The sequence below is a fragment of the Electrona antarctica genome, assembly GCF_951216825.1.
Source record: "Electrona antarctica genome assembly, chromosome: 11".
NCBI lineage: Eukaryota > Metazoa > Chordata > Actinopteri > Myctophiformes > Myctophidae > Electrona > Electrona antarctica.
Genome location: NC_136792.1, coordinates 25634265 through 25653583, shown reverse-complemented (window position 1 = coordinate 25653583; position 19319 = coordinate 25634265). Strand labels below are relative to the sequence as shown.

General features: G+C 44.7%; 1 protein-coding gene across 1 annotated transcript in view; it reads left to right on the top strand.

The window, feature by feature from the left end:
* The first annotated feature begins 265 nt into the window (after positions 1-265).
* The window catches only part of LOC306931936 (uncharacterized protein), a 37205-nt gene continuing 18151 nt past the window's right edge, over positions 266-19319 (top strand). Inside the window, exon 1 of the mRNA XM_079513618.1 lies at positions 266-395. The gene's annotated coding sequence lies outside the window, so the exon portion shown is untranslated. The remainder of the gene's footprint in view (positions 396-19319) is intronic.

Below are 19319 nucleotides of genomic sequence, written 5' to 3'. Positions count from 1 at the left end.
TGGGGGGCGCGTGCGCGTTCTTCAAACCGCGCACAGCTGCGCTTCTCTCTCCACTCCACAGCCGGCCGCGCACCGAACGAACCTCTCCTACCGTCGCCCCCTCGCGCCAATTCTCTCCACGGGGTTGGTTGGCTGACGGGAGAGACAGAGACACACACGCGCACTCACGCGGACGCGAACGCACGCGCACGCACACACACACACACACACACACACACACACACACACACAATCAGAGAGAGAGAGAGAGACTGAGAGAGAGCGAGAGAGAGAGAGAGGATGCGAGTCTAGTAGGATTTAGCCCAGCAGCGCCAGTGTCTTTTCCCGTCTCCACAAGCTTATTACCTTTCTCTCCCTCTACGCACTGAAAACGGATTTACGCACACTAAACGAAGGTTGGTTTTGCTCTCTATATTTGATTAACCTGGGGGTATATTAGTAGTATTATTCCAGCGTTTCATTTGGTGTAACAAAATAAATCAATTAAACATGTGTGTGTTGTGGTGGCTACTCGAGGGACGGCTCGGAGTGCGTTTTAATGGCGATTAGCGGACGGTTAATTCTTAATTAGCCGTTAGCGTCAAATGAGGAGAGAGAGGAGAAGGTTGTTTCATTGTGGAGGGGAAGGAAGAAAGGCTCCTCTCCGGAGGAAGAGCTGCTGTTTTGGGGGGACAATGAACGACGCGATGGGTTGTTGTTTGGCGATGTGTGTGCGCGTACGTGTGCCCGGCTCGGCGCATGCTGCCCCTAATCGTCAATGCATGCAACGAATGGCAGGATTTGGCGAATGGATGGACATGATTAAACAGCTGCAAATGGTCCTTTGATTGATATCTACTGTGGTGTGGAGTGTGTGCTTTGTTTACCACGCGTGTTGCGTGTACATGGCGTGCGCACACAGAACCAGAGGTGAACGATGTTTTGTTTGTATGATATATATATATATTTATTTCCCACCCTTTTGTTTCGTGCTTTGCGCGTTTGGAGCAACCGGTAGCCACCGGTTCTGGATGCATGTGCGCGCGTGCACGTGCAATTAATGTACACTGTGTGCAATGTGCGCCTGTTTGCTTCGACGTGTCATTGTTTGTGCGTCGTCGACCCCCCCTTAAAAAAACAATAACAACGCAATAAAATCGAGCCGGTTCAGTGCACGGTGCGCGAGACATAACAAAGGGTGGGAGGTATATATAGGCTATTATTACAGATCACGCACGGATGGCTGGATGGATGTGGACGCACGCGAACCGAACGAACAGATCTCGAGTGTCCACTTACATAACTCCATCACACTTGACTCTATAGGACTACAGTCACTCGTCCGTCCGTCCTATGGCGAGCGACACCGGCGTACGACGGCGCCTATATCTAATGTGACCCGTCGTACGACGGTGGCGCGCGCGCATGCACGCACGCACGGAGCTTAAAAATGAGGTCAGGTTTACGAGCGGCTCTTCTCTCTTCAGAACGTGCTGAGGAGGAAGAAACGGGGAGAGAGATCATAATGGGGTGGGGGAGGAGGGGGGAGTATTTTGGCTGGGGAAGCGATGCAGTTCCACACAGAAGTCACAGTCTAGCCCCCCCCCCCCCCCTTCACAAGACCCAGAGAGGGATGTTGTTGCTTGGATTTTTTTTTGCCGCTTGATTTCGTTTTGCTCAATGAATGCAGAATGGCATTTTCGATCGACTCGCTGGCTGGCTGTACCCCTTAATTCTTAGTGTTGCTGCTGAATAGGCTATTATGAACTCTCCCATAACGATGTATAGGCTATTAATGGATTTTTATTAACCGCGCGCGTGTGTGTGTGTGTGTGACTCATCATGGTCGCTGTAGATTCCTCTTTGACCCAATAGAAAGCCCTTTTTGTTTGGTCCCATAAAACGGGCCCCTTGGCCTATTTCTTTCGGTTAATTGGCACAATGAATCGCATCGGAACAGAAGTTAACACATCAAACATGGAGAAAATGAAACAGGAATGGGGGGTAAAAAAAACACCACCACCTCGCCATATTAGCTGCTGTCCCCCAAAATGGGGGGAGGTCGGATGATGCTTTGGTTTGGCTTTTAACCATTAGCAATGCAAATGAGCCAGGCTTTTGGTAACGGGGGCTCGGGGGCACCTGCTGTGTGTCGAGCATGCGCGCGCGTGCACACGCCGGCTGCTTGCTCCTTCTTCTCTCCTCGCCTGAAGGAGGGAGCGCGCCCCCTCCCCCTCCCTCTCCTCTCATTAGAATTATGTTCTATTTATGAGGCGCGTGCGCGCGGGGCTTCGGGGATAATAATACAGCACGAGGTTCATTTCTAGTTTTCGTTCGGACTACCACACACGCCGCGCACCCACGAGGGCGTCGCTTGCCGACATTAACAGATATTATTAAGGCTACCAGTACCAGCCGACCAGTGCGTATAACGGGCGACGGAGTGCCACCATAGCTTGTTTGAAAATAGCCGATCTACAAGCTCACAAAGCATTGGTCGGCTATTTTCAGCTGTGGCGACAAGGCATGGTTCCTTAGCATAACAAAGGAGAGGAGAGTGGCCCAAAGGGGGACAAAAAGGGTTGACAAAAAAAGCGCGACTAGTGTTGCCACGTTTGCTTATTATAAGCGACTTTGGGCTTGTTTTTCTCCAAGTTGCATGTAAATATAGGTGGTTGTTGCGGTTTTTTTGGGGCTTGTTTCTAAAGTGTAGTTGCTTATTTGGGCTTGTTTCCTAAATGTTTTTTAAACCCGTGGTTCTCACCTTTGACCTTTCCCTGTCAAGTACCCCCACATTAATGTATTTGTCCAAGGACCCTACATGTAAAAATATTTTGTGCCAGGGACCTCCATACCAGATTTTCCACATTATTTTTTGAGGGGCACCACTAGCCCCTCCTATGCTCAGCTTTCCAGGTTTGTGTGAACGCAAACATTGGCTTGTGATTGGCTGATCACCCAGCAATGATTTGATTATAGCCTATATTGAAGATAAAAGTGAGGGCAGAAAAGTGAAGACGGAAAAGTGAGGACGCAAATTGTGATTGGCCAGAAGGAGATGATGTATGATGATAAGAGTGCCCCTCACTTCACACGTGTGTGATTTTTAAACAGCAGATATTGTAGATCGGCTATTTTCAATAATGACTAGGCCCTTGTCGCTTCTTTTGGCCCCGTTGTCACAGACCTGGTTATTGCTTATTTCTCTCACACAATCTTGCAACACTGCGCAAGTGTCCTTGTCTCAGCCGGCCAGGCACGGGGACAGAGTGACTGGACTGAGTCCACGTGCACGCCATTGACTGTGCACGCACCCACACACTAGCAGACTGTCCAGGAAAATCAGATCGGATTAGAAGGGGGGGGAGGATTATTTACATGATGGCTTCTTCAACAACCTCTTATGCACAAAAAAAATAAGACAATTATTTTACAACTTATATGATCCCGACCCCATGCTAGTTTTTACATGCAGTCACAAGGTTGCCTTCTGTCTGCTCTGGTGAATGTGAACATAACTGGTTGATTGTTTGATCACAAAGAAAATCTAGGGTGCAGAGACCTTGAATGATAACATCACATATGCAGCCATAGGCCTATGGATCAAATATTTAACTGTCTTGCCCTCCTCCAGCCCCTGAACCATGTCTGTTTGCAACAGAAAACAGGGTCATCAATGTGTGTGTGTGTGTGTGTGTGTGTGTGTGTGTGTGTGTGTGTGTGTGTGTGTGTGTGTGTGTGTGTGTGTGTGTGTGTGTGTGTGTGTGTGTGTGTGTGTGTGTCAGAGAGAGAGAGAGAGAGAGAGAGAGAGAGAGAGAGCAAAAGCACATGATGAGCAGATAAAGGCTTGTCTGTGTCTGAAAGAGAAAGAAGGAGTGAGAAGAGAGAGAGAGGGGTGGATGAGAGGAGAGAGGGAAGAGGCGAGGAGAGCTGCTGGTGGATCAGCGTGATAAAGGGGCCTCTATGCTGAGTGAGAGTTTGGAGGTCTTTAGAAAGGTCCCACGGCGAGGAGAGACAGGCCCTTTTAGTCCGGGACTTGGCCTCTCCGAAAAGCCCTAATAGGCTCTCATAATGATGCTACTATAGGCAGAAGAGCGGCGCAATGAACCTCTAAGCCTTGTTGTTTGGGGCCTTGTTTTGGAGCAATGCCTGCAGTTTGATGTCCGGTCGGTTGGATTGTTGAGAGGAAAGTGTGTTCACGTTTGATTATTGAGGGAAAGACTGTCCCTGTTCCCTCAATAATCAAATATAAACGCAACAAAGACACACTGGAGGGAAATTCTTGGGATTTCATACCCTCAATATTATTAATCACCCCACTCTACCCAACAGCCAACAAAGTATTGAACTATTAATTGTATTTGGTGTTTGGCATAGAGCAGTGGTTTTCAACCCTTTTCATATCAAGGCCCATTATGTTTTGGGCATTTGAGCCACAGACCACCATTTGATGAGATTTAGCCTTGCAGACCCCAAACTAAAGAATGTTGTTATCGTTGGATAAGATCTTGTCCACAATTCCATGCTGTATTGATGTTGGTACCATGAGATAACAAGCAAACATTGACCAAAATAACAATTCTTCTACATTCTCTAATTGTGTAGAATTCTTGTAAATTAAGTAATGCAGATGTTTAACAATAAGAGTTAAAGTTCTAATAAGGGTCCATTTGGTTACCAACTCTCCATCATTTAGCTGGGGACCACCTCAAGGACCACTGGTTGAAAACTACTATAGACTATAGACTCTATAGTAGATGATGATGTCATGCACATACCCTTTATAGTATAGAGGGTATGCGCATGACATCATCACCATATCCGGAAGCTATGCGGGAACGCCTACTGAATGGCCAAACACTCCTTTGACCTCTTTGGCCTTGATCTGATTGCATTAAACAACATTAAACTCACTTTGCCATTCGATTTGCCACTCACTTTATGCATGCACATACCCTCTATTATGTCTGGAAAGGCAACACAGAAAACCCCATAGTGTTGTTTTAACAAAGAGTGTAAAAAAGGTCTGCTCTTGACATGTATAATACTAATATACCAGCAAGACGCCCTGAGGGCGAGAAGCGACCTAGGTCGCGTGCACGCATCCGCCTGGGTGACGGCAGACTGCTAGGCGAGCGCTGGCGCTTTGGAATGGGGGGTCAGATCAACATATGGAATGAATTCTCAATTCTGTACTGGCCATATATGGAGAGTCAAGGAAGAGAAAGAACATCCACACACTAGTTTCTAGAGCTCCGAGACTTATAAAGTAAGTCTCGGAGCTCTAGAAACTAGTGTGCGGATGTTCATTCTCTTCCTTGATGTTTGCCTTGATGCCTGACATCCAGCACCTGGCCTAAATATAGGCATTGAGACACACACACACTCTCGCACGCACACGCAACAGAGTTTTGGTATGCACACATGCAGTGTGTCTTGAGTGTACAGGGTTTTAATGAGATCAGATCAACATAAGGAATGTCAGAACAGGTCAGCTCCATATATGAAGATCTAAGGGTGGCAGCGGAGGCAGTGTCTTGAATGTACAGGGTTTGATGAGGGCCCAGGTAGGGCCGGTTGAGAACTCTAGTTTTCGCCGGCTGCCGGGCGCGGCTGCACTAATAACTTTGGGGCGGGCCCGTCTAGAGTTTGAATGGACAGGTATCAGTCAAAAGGGAGACAAAAGAGAAAGGACAGGTGGGGAAGCATCAACATATGGACTGTCAGAACAGGTCAACTCCATATATGGAGATGGAGGCGTGATGTCACGAGGTGTGATGTCATGAGGCATAACCATATATGGAGGCCAGGAGGTGTGACGTGACACACGGAAATTCAGGTTTTCATAGTAAATGTGACTTACGGTCGCAATAACAGTGCATGTACACACATAGGTCATTAACAGAATATGAAACAAAACAAATGAGAAACTGTATGCATTTGTAGCATATTGCAGCATAAAATTATTCCCCAGGGTCCACAGCTAAATGATTGATACTAGGAACCAAATCGACTCTTACTCTAGTAAATGATTTTTACATTGTAGACTGAGGTACCAGCATAAAAAGAAAGATTCTTATCTAGTGGAGGTCCCTGGCATAATCAGAATCAAAAGCTCTGAAAGAATGAAACTGGGGGTCCTTGAAATCCTATTAACTTTGTTGACCAGGGTCCCTCAGGGGCCTAGTACGTGGTCACTCTGAACCAAATCTCTCTAGGTCGGCCTCAGACGAGCCCTCCATTGTCGCTGCAGTCACCCCGGTTCTCCATACATCTGGCCAGTTCGTTGGTACTTTGCTGGCTGGCAGTTCTTGGTGTCTTTGGCAGTGTCCTGCTAGTTTCATTCTCCTGGCTGCTATTTTCTGGCTGAGCCAGAAAACCCAGGACCAAATCTCTTTGTCTATGTTTGTGTTTTGCCTAATATGCCATGCCCAGAAAAGGGCAACTAGGGTTCATGTGGTTAGAAAAGTTCAGAATCACTCCACTAAAGAGCGGTCCATCCACAGCCTGTGTTTTTGTAGTGTCAAAGGAGAGTGCATTCCTCCGCGTGGCATTCTGTTTTATATATTTTATAATAATAATAATAATAATAAAGCTTTATTTCTATAGCACCTTTCAAAACAACGTTACAAAGTGCTTTACAAAAGGAAACAGCAAAAGTAAACAGCACACAGCAGGAAAAACACAGAAACAATGCAAAGAAAATAATAATACAAGGCAGAGGGTGAAAAGTCACTGACAGAATTCAAACTAAGCTGAAGAGGCCTTACGCAGTCTTAAACACAATGCCATTGATGTCTGGGCACATAGCGAGCTGTCATTCACAGCACGGGACAGGTGTGAAAATGGATGGCGTGTGTGAAAGGATTTTCACAATTACAAAGGTCTAGTACAGTGGTTCCCAAACTTTTTAGTCCGTGCCGTGAAACAAAGAGAAATTAGATGTTTGCCCGGGACCCACACTAGTGAAAATAGCAGATCTACAGGCTCAAAATGCGTTAGAAAAGTCTCCCTTTTAAGGTGTTGTGGAGTCTGGGGGGGCAAATACCTGGTTAACACAATGCTCCGGGCAGCGCACCTCCCGCACCTCCGCCTCCCAGTTATTCTGATGACAGATGACAGATCAGAATCACACACACAGACACACAAACTCTCGCGCTCGCACGCGACAGAGTTTTGGTATGGAATGAACATAATATAATAATTAGGCCTGCATCGCTTTGCCTAAAATTATGAAAAGGACCACAATTGGAAAAAGCCTGCCGCTGGCTCCCATTTGTTGAAGAGACATCTATACATTTTCAAATGATATTGTTATTATGCTTAAATTATCGCTTTGGCTAAAACGCTGAATCCCGCGGATGTACATATAACTACAGGCATTAATAACTACAGACATTAATATAGTCTACCACATATGTACAATTATATAGCCTACATTTAACAAACAAGCTTGATTGACATTTGTAAATGGGTTCAATACAAAAACTGGATGAAAGGAGGATGAAACCAGAAAAGCACTAAGGCTTCTTTACATCAGGTATAAAGTAAAACGAAAATGTGACAACCGTATGGAAAAAGGGGCAGAAGAACTGGGAGGCGGAGGCGCTCCCGGAGCAGTGTGCTAACCAGGTCTTCACGTCTGGGGAGGGCCTTGAAATTAAAACCGGTTGACAATCACTGGAGTAGGTCACCAGGATCAGACAGGCCAGTATACAAGAGGTCTACACATCCTTGAATGGTGTCCCGACTCCCAAGTGGTGGTCTAGGGCACTGGATCTCAAATGGGGGTACGTGTCAGTTTAAAGTAAACGTGCTCAGGATGGTCTGATTTCAAGTCTTTCATTGCCTTTTCTTATTTGTAATGTTATTCTTCAATACATTCTTCAAAAGGTGGGTTATCGTTCATTCATAGCATCAGCATCATGTCGAAAACGGCTACTTTTCAGGATTCAAATTCAAAAGTTGCAAAAATAGTATTTGTTTCCCTGCTATTCTACTTTTGTATGGCAAAGTAGGGCATTCTTCACAGTAAAACATTCAGTGTTCATTTAACTCTGAGAGTGTACAAACATAACCAAAATGAAAGTTTCACTTTTCACTTCATCCGGTTATACTATTGATTGCTTCATATTTTTCAGTTGAGAAAAGCTAATATGTGTTCATATTTGACATATTGTTGATGTTGGTTTTCACTTTCAGTGTAGACTTAGAAAGAAATTCCAGATCTGTTTAAAATCATATCTGAACACTTTCAGCATACATACATACAGTACATGACGTAACATGTCTATTTGCTCAGATACTATGACATACAATTGTCCATTCATTGTCAATGGGAATTTAGTCTTTGTGTAGGACAAAAACCAGACCCGTCTGAAGTGAGTGGTACTGTACTGTACTGTACTTTTTTTAAAATCATACTATCATTGTTGATATAACGCCATTTAGGTCAATGATATAACATTATGTTGTATATAATAATATTGCAGCGGGTAGCCTATTTAATGGCCAGTCAACTGTCTTCCGTGAGAACGTTAGGTTTTGGTACGATGACGCGCGATGCAACCCCCCCGCCCCCCCCCCCCCCCCCCCCCCCCCGCCCCCCCCCCAGGCAATTAACACACAAGGTGCAAGCTGTGCAGCCGACACAATCCAGAACTGTTGCACCTCATTTACATAATCAAATGCACGCACGTAAAGAGCATCTAGAAAGAGAGACCAGTTGGAATCTGAATCACCTTCAAACAGACAAGATTTGACAAACCAAGGGTTAAGAACAGCATTTTAGGTTTCAGTCATGCATTCCACTGGCTCTAATATTGAGACAGACAGCGTCACCGCAGTCAGACAGAGATGGGACATGGGGTCACATTGGGTGACTGGACTGAGACGATGCTCACTGCTTTGTAATTCCCAACTCACTTCAGGATTTATGAGTGCCAGCAGTAGACCTCTGGGCATGTTAAGAATGATTATATCAAGGCATTGGACTCAATCCTCCCCAGTATTTTCTTTTTTTCTTTTCTTCTAATTATTTTTTTGTTTAGCTTTTTGCCTTTTGCCTCCCAATTCAGTATTCAGTTGTCATGCTAATTCTAGTCCCTTGTCCACTGCTAACATCTGGGGTGCATAACAGTCTGACAGACATTAGTCCGGCAACTGCACCGTCGCTCCCGACATGCGTGGCCGGTTACAACTAACCCATGGCAGCGGTTAAAACTCACCCGTGGCTCCCGACATGTGTGGCAGGTTAAAATGAACCTGTGGCAGGTTAAAACTCACCCATGGCTTCCTGTGAGGTTAGGTTTAGGGTTGGGTTTTGGGTAAGGTGTCGGACTAATGCCTGTCGGACTGTTGGTACGTCTGACCAAACACATACATCTTACAGTTGGTCCTAGTAGGGAGAGCACCTGTAGACAGCCACATGTCTCCTGGTCCTAGTAGGAGAGCACCTGTAGAGGTTAGTAGACAGCGACATGTCTCCTGGTCCTAGTAGGGAGAGCACCTGTAGACAGCCACATGTCTCCTGGTCCTAGTAGGAGAGCACCTGTAGACACATACATCTTACAGTTGGTCCTAGTAGGGAGAGCACCTGTAGAGGTTAGTAGACAGCCACATGTCTCCTGGTCCTAGTAGGGAGAGCACCTGTAGACAGCCACATGTCTCCTGGTCCTAGTAGGGAGAGCACCTGTAGAGGTTAGTAGACAGACACATGTCTCCTGGTCCTAGTAGGGAGAGCACCTGTAGAGGTTAGTAGACAGCCACATGTCTCCTGGTCCTAGTAGGGAGAGCACCTGTAGACGACCACATGTCTCCTGGTCCTAGTAGGGAGAGCACCTGTAGACGACCACATGTCTCCTGGTCCTAGTAGGGAGAGCACCTGTAGAGGTTAGTAGACAGCCACATGTCTCCTGGTCCTAGTAGGGAGAGCACCTGTAGACAGCCACATGTCTCCTGGTCCTAGTAGGGAGAGCACCTGTAGACAGCCACATGTCTCCTGGTCCTAGTAGGGAGAGCACCTGTAGACAGCCACATGTCTCCGACATCAAGGCAATTACATGAAGGTATTCAACCAGTTCTTATCTTATCCCAAAAGGACTTTCAAACCAGGAAGGGTATGGCCTGGTCAGCCTGCAATGACATGCATAAGATCTGGTCATCCCAGCTTAGTAAGATGTTAAAAGTAAAAATATTTAGGACGACCGTTGAGCCGATTCTACTCTATGGCTCCGAGACATGGACACTTTCAAATAAACTAGAGAAACGGTTGGATGGCACTTACACCCGCCTTCTAATGAGAGCGCAAAATCTGTCTTGGAAGAGCCACCCATCGACTAATCTAATATACGGCAACCTTCCCCATGTTTCTTCACTAGTCCGATCCAGAAGAACACAGTTTGCCGGCCACTGCTACAGAGCAGACAATGAGGTTATATCTTCCCTTCTTCTCTGGAGTCATGCCTCAAAGCAGACCAGAGGTAGAAAACTGTCGTTCCCAATATATATCACGCCAGACTTCCAATATTGTGAAATCCACGATTTCGACCGCGGTAGAAAAATGATGAGTTCTTATTGTCTGAGGAAGTGCTGTGTTTTCATGGTCTTATCTTTGTGTTTGTATCAAAGTGGTGCATATTACAGTAAAGGGAAATGGATTCTGTCTGTGAAAGACAGTTCCCTAATCCGGTTTTGAACGGAACAAAATGGCAGTGAATGCTCGCTAACCAACGAATAACAGTTGACCTTTCATGGATGATAACATTCATTGGATCCATCCGACAATGTATTGATCGACTGACCTAAACGCAATGTACTCTAATGTGTACATACTACATAGCATGGACATGTTCGACCAAATCATCTGACATTTGGCATTTTCCTGGAGCATCCGAGCTGTATTTAGTACCCAGATTATTTCCCCGGCCTGTGCTCCTAGAGTACTACGTCGGTCAGGTGCCGAGACAAGAAACAGGAGAGGCGAGATGGTGGTGGCGGGGGACATTGTCTTTGAAGCAAGAGCACATTAGAGCCGGAGAAAGAATCACTATAACCGTGTGCCGACTCAAACTATTATTCACAAGATAATTGGGTATGCTGTCGCAGGAGGATAGCAAATTATGACTGTAGCTGAATACATCTCAGCATGCCTGCTCTGCTGCACATCAACTCAGAGATAAAAGGGAGAGAGGAAGAGGCAAGGCATAGTATGGAAAGTATGGAAAAGAGAGGACTAGATAGACGTTTAACTCCGTTTGTAGAAACAGAATTAAATGGACCTTACTCTCTACACTCACCATGAGAACAGAGCAACGGTTCCCAACCTTTTGTGGATCAGAGCCCTAGAAAGTGTTTGCGGCCCACTCAGCTGTGTTAAGTGGTTAGATGCATTTAATTTTTCAGGCAGGTATACTATTTTCAATGATAAATCAATTGATTGTCTTCTGGTTTTGATCAATGGAACTAACATAGTATACTTTAAATTCATCAGTATCACAATGGAAACTAATTTTTCAAGGTTTTAAAGACAACACAGCTACAATACCATGACTTTTTTATATAATATTTTACATTATCAATAAAGCGTTTTGCCAATTATTTGGCAATTATGATCATGGCCCACCAACTGGACCCTGGTCCACATGCAGTTTGGGAATGGCAGAGATATAACAGAAGAAAACGTTGTCCCACTATGGCTGGCTGATTTCCAAGGCCTGGGCTTAGACCTTTGCCTTAGCCCTTAATATCTTTACACTTAAAGGCCCTCGTAGCTTCCCCATGCAGCCAGGCCTGATGGGAACTCTTGCTACAGCCACGCCACTCGCTGCTCTAATCTGAAGCCACAACGACAACAGCCTCAGCAGTTTAGCTTCCCGGGCAGTGAGCATGCACGGAGATAAACTGCCGGACGGGACGGGGCAGGGCAGGCGGACAAGACAGTGCTGCTGCGCACGTACGGGTCAATTCCCGCCCAGAATGTTACGTGTGTACTGAACTTTGTTGGAAGTTACATTTTATTAGAGGTGTTCTGGCTTTTAGCGGTAATTAGGTCTGAGGAAGTGAGGGCAGTGTGAGAGATGTATTGGTGGCTAAGCAGATAGAGAGAGAGAGAGAGAGAGAGAGAGAGAGAGAGAGAGAGAAAGAGAGAGAGAGGTGTGTGTCAGAGAGAGAGAGAAAGAGCGAGTGCGTGCGTGCGTGTGTGTGTGTGTGTGTGTGTGTGTGTGTGTGTGTGTGTGTGTGTGTGTGTGTGTGTGTGTGTGTGTGTGTGTGCGTGCGTGCGTGCATGTGTGTATGTGTGTGTGTGTGTGTGAGAGGAGAAGGCAACCTAGACAAAAAATTCTGGACTTGTACAGACTGAATGATTCATTTACGCCCCTAGAATGGGCACATTATACAAAAACAACAGCTTAACCACATTTACTCCCTTCAGTGTTTTAGGCTGTTAGTACGGTCTGTCACACTGATTGAACGTTGCAAACTTGGCAGAGAGTTGCGAACTTGATCAATAAAACACACATGACATGACTTGTCATGATGGTTTCGCCCACAGTAAACCCCCAAGGAAGAGTCATCCCTGCATGTACAACTCTCAAAGCTGTAATATATACATATATCACATCTGGCCATATAAATGATGAAAGACACAATTTGAACAAGTTCAAGCAGGTAATATTATTCAGCCTAAGAACAACAATTAAATATTGAGGACATGGAGTATGCTGAGGACATGGGAGGGAATGTGATTGAGAGATCTATTGGCTTGTTTCTCTTTGGTTATAATTCACAAAGAGAGGGTGACCTGAGTGAACCCCTGAATATAACATGTGCACTGGGCAACCATAGCTAGTGAGGCCATCTGGGAATCAGAAGGTCCCTAGTCGCCAGGTCCTATAGATAGTGTATCAGAAGTGTCCTTGAGCAAGACACTAGACCACCTTTACACGGCAACGGTCTCTAGAGAAAACGTAAAAATAAAATATCAGATGTGGCGCCCGTTTAGACGTCAACGGCGTTATCGGGGGTTGAAAACATAACAAAGTGAAACCCCTTCCAGAGTGGAAATCTTTGAAAAGGCCCTGCCTGGCGTCTCCGTGTAAACGGGCAAAACGGTGACTCCGCACAACCTGTGACATCATGGCTCACGTCGCTCATGTTTATTACATTGGTTCAGAGCCCTAGGCCATATTTGAGTTCCTAGGATGAGCTCATCCTACGAATACAAATTTAGCAAGCCGCTGCCTTGGTGAATGTAAACAAACAGCCATGTGATAGGAGTTCTACGCATGCATGCCTGTCTATCCCACCTAGCCACCTGGCATGCACACTACACTACAGCATGTTAAAAAGCTGGAATAACCAGTGAGAACGCAACGGGACTTTGCTGTTTTCTCTACAGACCGCTGCCGTGTAAAGGTGGACCTAACTTCATCACACTACAGTGTCACACAAAAGTATCCAAAATAGCAGATCTACAAGCTGCACGTTTGCCTGAAAAGTAACAGTTTGGATATAGGTTTCCACCCGACAGAGATGATAATGTCCAAAATGTACAGTGACAAAAAAATGGTATGCCCCAAAAGAGTGAGGACTAAATGATTATTATAAGAGATAAGCTTTCATTTTACACAGGAACTTTCCGCACTTACTTCATATTTATTCTATGTCATGCAGCGGAAATTGACAATCTAAAAGTGCACAATGTGTTGCATTGTGAGCTTGTAGATCTGCTATCTGCTTCGTACGACTCAAGTATAAATTGGGCATGAGAATGAATGGCATTCCCACTGCAGTGTGATTGAAACATTCGCCATTAAACTGACATTCTCATACAGACTGACCCAGAACAAGAGATAGTAATCCAGTCTTGTCAGAGTAGACAAGCACCAACAGGATATCATGTTCTGATTAATAGCCTCTTCCTTATATTTGACTTCCTTCATTATACTTATTCCTCATTTTAACTGTCCCTCTTAGCTCTCATCTACCACATCTAGGATCTGAGGAACAGTCTTTGACCTTCTTTTCCTGAACACCACTTTGTTTGTAATGTCAGTGGACAATGAATTTAAGCTTTTTTTTATTATTCATTTTTTCCCCCTTAACATTGCAGTTTTAAGTCGCTTTGGATAAAAAGAACATCTATAAAATGTAAACTGACAATGTTGACATAGCACAGAAAACATTCACGGAAGCCATGAGATATCACCTAGTTGCATCATATTTCTGTTGCACAGGCACTCTGGCACAGACTAGGAAGTGTCTGCTCTGGTGTGGATCGCAACAGTAGCTCACTTCCACCGCAGAGCAGGTGTGAATGAGGAGGTCGTTAACACAGCATGAAGCAGTGATTGGCCACTCTGCGGGCCATTCGGGATTTAGGACACTGAACAGACGCTCATAAATTCATTCAAGGATTTGCACTCATACAGGCTTGCAACTAAAGAATTTCACCCACTCATTTAACGTGTGTGTGTGTGTGTGTGTGTGTGTGTGTGTGTGTGTGTGTGTGTGTGTGTGTGTGTGTGTGTGTGTGTGTGCGGTATCCCACCATTAAATTAATTATTAGTCCTGACAAAGAACACAAACATGTGCTTGTGTATATTAACATGAAACTGGCACACCAAAATGTACAGTATGTTAGGATTTACATTTGAAATAAGTTAACATTTGCAAATAATAATGCTAATCAAAATATTAGCATAAAATCATTTCCAAATCACCGTAGTGCGAGTCAGAGGGGTAGTGGTCAAGTCCACCTAAAGTGAGTCCAAGTCTAGACCAAGTCCGAGGGGGGTAGGGGGGGGAGTCCGAGTCAGAACCGAGTATGAAAGAGGGTCGACTCGAGTCGAGACGCCGACAGGAGGCGAGACCGAGACCAGATTTGACATAAAACACTGCAAGAGCAGGCAGGTGTGTGAACTGCGCTCCGTTACTTAACAAGATAGCTGTCTATAAGCGCCAGACAGCTCTCTTATAATGGGTATATAAAATTATTTCATTGCATTGTAGTGAATCCAGAGTCCATTGTTTGCATGTGTTTACGGTTTATTTTATGTCTAGATGTCATGAGTATATAGGATAAGCTACTTATTTATTTATTCTTTTTTAAGCCTTCTTGACATGGGGCACAGACGTTGGTCCGACATGCAACAGTCCGACACATGCGTGAGTCCGGTTAGGACACATGCGTGAGTCCGGTTAGGACACATGCGTGAGTCCGGTTAGGACACATGCGTGAGTCCGGTTAGGACACATGCGTGAGTCCGGTTAGGACACATGTGTGAGTCCGGTTAGGACACATGCGTGAGTCCGGTTAGGACACATGCGTGAGTCAGGTTAGGACACATGCGTGAGTCAGGTTAGGACACATGCGTGAGTCATGGATAAAGGCGCTATGTAAATGCACCATTTACCAGTATAGTCCTTTAAACATTTAAGGCCTATATATTTTGTTGTATGACAAAAGCAAAAATAGCTGCTACAACATGTTGCACCATGACAGAAACATTTGAAAAGTTTGCCTAATGACATGGCCAAAATTAGAACGCTAGGTTGAAAGTGGTTAAATATCAATTTATGTTGACAGTATCTTATGTTATGCAGGGGCTGACCAAGCTCCCAGGAAGGCTGGCCAATGTTGAAGCCGTCGAGCCTACTGGTCAAAGCTGGAACTGCAGGCGGGCCTCTGCATTTAGCATGTGGAAACCCCGCACAGCTGGGGTTTAACATTGAGCGCTCATTTGCACTTCCGCTCCCCGTCCGCACTCTATCCTTTATAACTCTATGGGGTTGACACTAAAGTCTCAGAGGCACTTCATGCCCATCGGGCAAGTACAGGTCAAGTTCTACTGGTCATTGGGCAGAAGGTCATGCACACTTGCCCGAAAAGTAAATCCATTATGAAATTATAGCAAAAATTTGCGGTTGTAGAACAAATTAATGTTGAATCCAATCGATAACTGTGCAGTGGTGACAGTCACTTTGAAAAAACAGAATGAGTGCAACAGCTAGCTGTAAAAAGGTTGCAATGTTCTTCATAAATAGCCTATAATTCAATGAAGAAGGAATGGACTTATAAGTGTATATATATATATATATATATATATATATATATATATATATATATATATATATGGATAAAAGTGCTATAGCTGCATGGAGCTTCAGTCTGATAAGAGGCAGTCCACTCAGAGAGTGGGCGGGGTCTATGGGCTGGATCCAGTCTAGTAAGTGCACAAGTAATAAAGTTAATTTCGCCCCTCCCCCCATCCATATACACAGAGCGATGATGTGATGTTGTGAATCTAAAAGGCATAGGGATGTCGCCTGTATCTTTTTAACTCTTCGCTGGTAGCGTTTACGTGATCTGATCTCTCCGGGGTTAATCTGTTTCCAGATGATCTCCCACAAGTCCATGAGTGTGTGTGTGTGTGTGTGTGTGTGTGTGTGTGTGTGTGTGTGTGTGTGTTTTGACAGAGAGAGGGAGTGTGTGTCTGTACACAAATGTGTGGTGTTAACCCATTAAGACCTGAGGCCGATTCTACAAATGTCTTCTATATCAAGATCTTTACAAAAATAGCAGATCTACAAGCCCGTAGCATTGCACGAAATGAGCTTCTATATGTGCGATTTTTGAATAGACAAAGTATAGTATGGGTTAAGAGGGAAAGCTGACAATATAACCCCCTCCACACACGCACACACACACACACACACACACACGTGCGCGCGCGCGTGCACGTGCGCGAGTCATGCACACACACACACACGAGTCACGCACACACAAGTCACGCACACTCTACCAATGTTGTGGAGCTGCACAGTGCACAGGCTTTGGTGTCTGCTGTCGGGCCATTTATCCATGGCACGTCGTCAGGTGAATGGCACCTCCTCCAACACTACCTGACCTGCACACAGTATAGATGAGAATGCATTCTGTCACTGTGTGTGTGTGTGTGTGTGTGTGTGTGTGTGTGTGTGTGTGTGTGTGTGTGCCACACAGTTTGTTTCAGTGAGGTGAGAAGTGGTGAAGGCTGCATGCCTCTCCCTCAGTCTGAGTGGGAAGAGTATAATGTTGTTTACGGCTGCAACTATCGATGTGTTGCTGTCGGGCAGAAATTTTACGTTTTTGTGTTTTTGTAAATCAATGGCCTACTTGATAATACTACAGTGTCACACAAGAGACACAAAGTGGCAGATCCACAGCATGAAGTGACATGTTTTGAGCTTGTCGATCTGCTTTGAATCCTGAAAAGTAACCGTTTTGGAGATATGAGGTTTTGCACTCGACAGAGACAATAGATCAATGCGCCGACTTAAGGGGTTTTGTCGTACAACGACTTTGTGCAACAATAGTAATTCTACAAGCTCACAAAGCATCACACGTGAGCTTGTAGATCGGCTATATTAAACCTTTTGGGCCTATAATGACATGCCCAAAATAGGGGTTAACTATTAATAATGGAATCGATTAGTTTGATTAGTTAATCATTAACTGTTGCAGTCCTGCTGTAATTGTGAAACGGCACCTGTGTTCAAATGTAGATGTGATCAAGTGAGTCACCAGAAGGAGTGACAAAGAGATACAAAGAGAAAGAGTATACATAACATAGAGTACTTTTAACAGCAAAAGCACTTTTTTTTTTTAAATATATGTTTATTGGTAGCGGGTTTCAACAATTTAAGTTTCGTTTGAACATACCATTTTTTTCCATTTTCTCCCTCACCCCATCCCTCCCCCCACAGTTCACAATTTGTTTTCTAAGCTAGTCATAATATGTTTTACATTTTTGCATTTGCAATGTGATGCAACTTTACACATTTCTTCACCCTCTTTTAACTGTACATAGATTTCACTTAGTTTTGACTTGTTTAATTTCACACGTGCTTTGGCATTGCAAACATTTTCCATGCAAATGAAGTCCCTTTCATTTGAATTGAAAACAGAGAGAGAGAGAGAGAGAGCGAGAGAGAGAGCGAGAGAGAGAGAGAGAGAGAGAGAGAGAGAGAGAGAGAGAGAGAGAGAGAGAGAGAGAGTGGGGGGTCAAGGAGGAGTAGATGTGTGAGAGAGAGGAAGAGAAGATGAGTGATAAATACATCTTAGTTTTTGATGGATTCCCATTGCAGGCAAATGCTTTTGGCCATGCTGTTAATGCAGCACTCGTGGCAATAAATATTAATGATGAAATGACGATTGGAACTGAGCTGTCTGAAGTGGGAATCAAGGTTAGAGTCGCATGGGGCGAGGAGGGTGTTGTTGCTGTTGGAGAGACGAGACAGACAGGATGATGGAGAGAGATGGCGACAGGCAGACAGAGAAAGAGGTGATTTCAACGGCGGCAGTCACTCTGCAGGGGAAATAGAGATCTCTCACTACGACGCCTTGCATCTATCTGCACCCTTCTGGCACCTCTTTAGTCTCTCTCTCTCTCCCCCCTCCATTTTGTTCACCTCCTCTGATGCTAATCCAACACACCTCGGGGCACAATTTCACACTTTGCCTTTTTCACAGCATACAGGGGTAGAGCCTGCACACTTCAAGGCTCTCAGTACATTGCTACTTAAACCTAGAGTTCCTATTCTGTGGTGAACATTCGACAAAACCATACGCCGGCTTGCACACAAAAGCACACTGCCTACTTTTACCACCATTTTACCACTACATAGGAATTGGGCTGAGTGGTGTCAAAGTGGTACTAAATTAATGCCTAAGAAGTACCCACTCCAGGGTGGGTCTGAGCTAGGCTAAGCGGGGCCAGACACTTCATAATGTCTTCATAATGACTTTCTTTTTATTTAGACCAGGATCATAGTTGTAATGCATTAATAATAGATTATGTTGTATTATAATCACAGTTATAATCCATTATAGTGTATTATAATTATCATAGCTGTAATGCATTATAATACTTTATAATGTATTATAATTATCACACTTGTATACGTTATAATAATTTATATTGTATTATAATCACAGATATAAGGGTCCATTTGGTTCTTACCAATAGCTGGAGGACTCCTGCACAGGTGATTTGCATTTGTATACAGGAAAGTTGGCAAATCAGTCTTAAAGTCTTGTAAAGTCTTTACATTACAAATGGAGCGTTGATTCCTTACAGGAGGGGAGGTGTCGTGTGGTGCTGAAGCCGCAAACGAAATCCAGCTAAAGTGGGGTCCAGGGACCCCCATGGGTTCCAGGGGCGACCAAGCAAATTGAGGAACAGTTAAATTCGGAGTGAACCGAAATAGATTGTATAAGATTGACAAAATGACCATCTTCTATATACTGTTATCTCCCAACCTGCAGCATGGAATAGATAGTTGTGGAATTCTGTACTCAA